The sequence below is a fragment of the Lissotriton helveticus genome, chromosome 8, assembly GCF_964261635.1.
Source record: "Lissotriton helveticus chromosome 8, aLisHel1.1, whole genome shotgun sequence".
NCBI classification, from domain to species: Eukaryota; Metazoa; Chordata; class Amphibia; order Caudata; family Salamandridae; genus Lissotriton; species Lissotriton helveticus.
Window position 1 is genome coordinate 542785548 of NC_136069.1, and position 5512 is coordinate 542791059.

At 42.0% G+C, this 5512-nt stretch overlaps 1 long non-coding RNA gene across 1 annotated transcript; it reads right to left on the reverse strand.

Annotated features, from left to right (window-relative positions):
- Positions 1 to 204: 204 nt before the first annotated feature.
- On the reverse strand, positions 205 to 1270 carry LOC144771705 (uncharacterized). Its single transcript, XR_013599434.1, has 3 exons — positions 1238 to 1270; positions 1049 to 1145; positions 205 to 530 (listed from the first exon to the last, which is right to left on the reverse strand). It is a non-coding gene; the product is annotated as an uncharacterized LOC144771705 (long non-coding RNA).
- Between the last annotated feature and the right edge of the window lie 4242 nt (positions 1271 to 5512).

The following is a 5512-nucleotide window of genomic DNA, read 5'->3' on the forward strand; positions in this document are numbered from 1 at the left end:
AGACTTACTTTGGGCCAGGGAAAAGAGAGGACAGTGTAAGCAAATTAAAGAGAGATTCCCCTGTGGCCATTGAATTTACATATTCAACATAGTTCAACCTATAATTTCATAAAAATCCCATAGGACACACAGATAACGTGAAAAAACAATTTTTCATTAATTTCTTTTATTATTTTACTTTTTTACACATAAGATGCTTTCATTTTTAACTTTTTTGTTGAATATTTTCATCATATAAACATTTAATAAATACTGTACATAATTCAAGTATCAAAAAAGAGTACAAACAATATTTAGAAAGAAGCCCTGTCATCCACACATACACATACAGTAACAATCATTCACTATTCATACATACTAAATAACGTTACCCACACAACATACAATTCAACCAAACATATACTGTGTTTGAGGTAGTCTAGATGGTTTTAAAGACTGAGTACGCCAGGTCTACGCGTTTCGGTGGGTTGTCACCACCTTCCTCAGGACCAGCAGATATTCTCCCTTTGATTCTTGTGGAAACAGGGTTTCTATAATAATAAATATAAATACATCTATCTGTGGCCAATTGTTGGGATTTACATTCATTAAAAATTATTTCTATACACAATTATCTATGGTTGTCCAAAATGTATCATCCGTACACCACGTGTACTCACCGAGGGACAGGTACTGAGTATTGATTTTAATTAACATCAACATATTGGATAGGTAGTAATGATACTCTTATAATTATTTATACATGATTGCAATCTCAAGAGTGAGAACCTAAGAGGCAAAGGGTTTCCGATTGTCATCCATTATAGAGGAACTTAATAAGCGATCAAGAAAGTCATAAAGATGGTAAAGAATTGGCAGTGTTACCTATAATATCTATGGGAAGATATTAATCAGGGATACAGGTGTTGCTTGAAGGCATCAATTAGGTCAGTGGGTGGAAGGTATTTTATAACCTAGAAAACATATTTTGTATAATTTCAAGGATTTGGATATTACATATTAGAGGCACACGGTCTCTTTATTAATCATGTTGACCTCAATGGATTACCTTATCTCAAAGCGTTGGAGGTATCGCTTTACTCTCATATGCTCTGCTTAAAGAACTGCTACTTTTGTTTTCTTTATTTTAATGACATCTTTGTCACCTAAAAAAAGATACAAGCACATGCTTGAGATATATAGTCCTAAGTACAAAACCTTTTATATACTGTAAAAATACATTCTCATTCATACTGACCTCATCAGAAGTTCATTACGGGGTCAGAGGGAAGTTGTAAAGGCGTTGTCGTGTTTCTAGTTTAATGTCCTGTGTCTTCAACGTAAGGCTGTAATATTTGAATAAGACAGTCAGGCCCCTACGAAGATTATTATTTAGGTTAATTTCTTACTTATATGGACTGGTATACTAACCTGTCTCAATGAAACGGCATTCCTTTTGTATTTTCCTTTTTTTCTCCTTTTTTCCGTCCTATTCTTCTGGTTTGTTAACTAGGAGATTAAATAATAAAGTCGATTTTGAGATGCATATAAAGGAGGTTCACTAGCAGTGTTTCCCTAAATACAATGTCTATGTTTTTAAGGCAGAGTTGGTAAAAGTCTTATCTCTGCTTACATAACCTCAATAAGCTTAGTAATATAAATGCGTCTGATAAGGAACCCTTTATCCGATGTTTAAGGATACCCCATATGATAATTTTTTATATCTATATATATGATCGAATTTCCAGCTCATAAAGTCTCACACACTAATCATTTCCCTAGACACAACGTATCTGCATTTATGGCGGAGTTGGTAAAAAATATTATCTCTGTTCTCACAGCCTCAATGAGCTTAGTAATGTAACTGCGTCTGATAAGGAACCCATTGTCCGATGTTTTAGGGGTACCCCATATGAAAATTTATATATACGCGACCGAGATACCAGCTCATAAAATATTACACACTAATCAACAGTGCACTATCACTTGGATCGAGCACTCCCCGTTTGACTTTATCGGTATAAGACCGAGTTGTCTACCCGTTGGGCTTAAGGCGAGTACTTACTTCGAAATCCTTTTGGTCATCCCGTCAAGAGTCGTCATGCTCCGAAACATCCCGCAACACCTTGAATAATGGCATTGCGGAGAGGCTGTTTTTATGCCTCACCGGTTAATGTGAATGTGACCCGTGACCCGGACGTTTCTTACGGGTCACATGTTAGATCGGGTCCAGAAAATTACGTTACTTTTTCTACAGTTTAAACTACACTTATGTGGTTAGTACACGTCTTCTGGAATATGTTACAAAATTAACTGCGGTCCAAATCTCACACTAGTTTAACTCGGGTCAACAGGTAACCCGGAATTGAAAAGGTAGCACACAAATCATGTGTCTTTTATTGTTCAACCTATAATTTCTTACGGGTTACATGTTGGATCGAGTCCAGAAAATTACGTTACTTTTTCTACAGTTTAAACTACACTTATGTGGTCAGTACCCGTCTTCTGGAAAATTTTATAAAATTAATTGCGGTCCGAATCTCCCACTAATTTAACTCGGGTCAACAGGCAACCCGGATTTGAAAAGGTAGCACACAAGTCATGTGTCTTTTATTGTATAAATGGGCGCCATTACTGAATGGAGTTGTAACTCAATTCATTCAGTAATTACAAAGCAGATTCTGCATTGTCATCTTTCAATTCTAAAGCAGATACTTCATTATCGTCTTTTAGTTGTTTTTTTCAAGGACTGTTAGGGTATGTGGATTATTACACTGCAAATTACAGGTCATATTTAATATTACAGGAAAAAAGTGCTATTCTTTTCCTTTTTCTTTCACATAATGGATCTGTTACACTTAATGTATGCCACGCAGTTGTTTTTAAAGGTAGCAAAGCAATTTAATTATTTATTATCATATTTCACAGATTAATAACTGACGCATTAAATATATTACGTTTTGCCGCTGAAATGTGTAGGAATACATTGTATCAAATTCTAATGCACACTATAACAACCTATAATAGGTCAGTGTTGGGTATATATCTCTCAAGATGTAGCACTTGGATGGAGCAAAGTTACATAAGGGTGCTAAGATTTATTACAGGGATATTTACTGATGAGGTATGGCTAGGTAGATGTTAGTCCCTAGGTTACAGAAAAGATACTAATTGCAACCTAGGTTGTGTTCGTTACAAACCAAGCTATATTCTCGTTTAATCCTTTACGTACGCTATCAAATTGAAAGATCCAAAAACATTCCCTTTTTCTCCGTGTATCTGCCATCATTTGTCCCAATTTTTGGTGTACTTTTTCTATTATACACCACTTTAGATCTGTCTCTTTATGGTTTTTATCGATACAGTGTTGAACCATCGGAGCTGTTATCTTTCTTGTTCTTATGGCGGACTTATGTTCACTGAATCTAGTCCTTCTTTCTAAATATTGTTTGTACTCTTTTTTGATACTTGAATTATGTACAGTATTTATTAAATGTTTATATGATGAAAATATTCAAAAAAGTTAAAAATGAAAGCATCTTATGTGTAAAAAAGTAAAATAATAAAAGAAATTAATGAAAAATAGTTTTTTCACGTTATCTGTGTGTCCTATGGGATTTTATGAAATTATAGGTTGAACTATGTCGAATATGTAAATTCAATGGCCACAGGGGAATCTCTCTTTAATTAGCTGGGCGCGGTCCAGGCACGGACGGGCGCAGACGGGCTTGCCACAATCGGCGCGCCCGCTGCGCGTGACCGCTGCGTCTACGCGCATACTCTGCCATAAATGGAGAGCGGGAGGGGCGGAGCGAGGGCGGAGCAGCTGGGAGGCGGGAGCGGGGTGGACAATGGGTGGGTTGCAGAAGGAAAGGGGCGGGCCGTAAGGGAGCAGCGGCGGGGAGCGGGGAGGTGGAGAGGCGACGGAAGCAGTCATGGGTAACAGGGACAACAGGAGACTGGTAAACAGGGGCACAAGCCGAACAGAGCTGAGAACTGGTACAAGATATTAACACAGGCAAAACAGGGGCACAGCTAGTACAAAAGAAGAAGAGACTGGCACAAGATACTTATCACAGGCAAAACAGGGACACAGCTAGAACAAGAGGAAGAAGAGACTGGCACGAGCTACTTATCACAGGCAATCCAGGTGCTCAGCGGAGCGAGGCAGCAGCGGAGGGGTCAGGGGTCGAGGCACTCACGGGGGGAGCCGCGCGGTGCGTGGAGCGACCGGCCCTGCAGGCAGGGGCAAAGGTCACAGCTCACCACCGTGCGGCGACCTCTATAAGTGGCCAAGTGGGAGGGTGGAGCAGCTGGGAGGCGGGAGCGGGGTGGTCAATGGGTGGGTTGCAGAAGGAAAGGGGGTGGGGACATAAGGGAGCAGCGGCGGGGAGCGGGGAGGTGGAGAGGCGACGGAAGAAGTCACGGGTAACGGGGACAACAGGAGACTGGTAAACAGGGGCACAAGCAGAACAGAGCTGAGAACTGGTACAAGATATTAACACAGGCAAAACAGGGGCACAGCTAGTACAGAAGAAGAAGAGACTGGCACAAGATACTTATCACAGGCAAAACAGGGGCACAGCTAGAACAAGAGGAAGAAGAGACTGGCACGAGATACTTATCACAGGCAATCCAGGCGCTCAGCGGAGCGAGGCAGCAACGGAGGGGTCAGGGGTTGAGGCACTCACGGGGGGGAGCCGCGCGGTGCGTGGAGCGACCGGCCCTGCAGGCAGGGGCAAAGGTCACAGCTCACCACCGTGCGGCGACCTCTATAAGTGGCCAAGTGGGAAGGCGGAGCAGCTGGGAGGCGGTAGCGGGGTGGCCAATGGGTGGGTTGCAAAAGGAAAGGGGGCGGGCCGTAAGGGAGCAGCAGCGGGGAGCGGGGAGGTGGAGAGGCGACGGAAGCAGTCACGGTTAACGGGGACAACAGGAGACTGGTAAACCGGGGCACAAGCAGAACAGAGCTGAGAACTGGTACAAGATATTAACACAGGCAAAACAGGGGCACAGCTAGTACAGAAGAAGAAGAGACTGGCACGAGATACTTATCACAGGCAATCCAGGCGCTCAGCAGAGCGAGGCAGCAGCGGCGGGGTCAGCGGTAGAGGCACTCACGGGGTGGGGGGGGAGCCATGCGGTGCGTGGAGAGACCGGCCCTGCAGGCAGGGGCAAAGGTCATTAAATATTCTTGCATGAAGCTTCGTCTTCTGGAAATTTGTTGAGCTACTTCATTTGTGGTACGTTTTTCTGCTCACAAATACAGAATACTGGGTACAAATGATACAATAACAAACCACTGTTTTTGCATATATGATGATGTGAGGTAAACACCGCTGGTGATCTTGCATAGGGTGGCTACTAATGTAGCCTTGGCTGATGTGGTCACTATTACAACACTAATAACATTAAGGAGCTTTGGATGATTTTACTTTAACCTACATTGCCCTTATTACAGAAAAGGCTCTGCCCCCTGCTTTAAACAACATAACTGTCACCATATAACGTGATATATATTTGACATGTTGAGCAA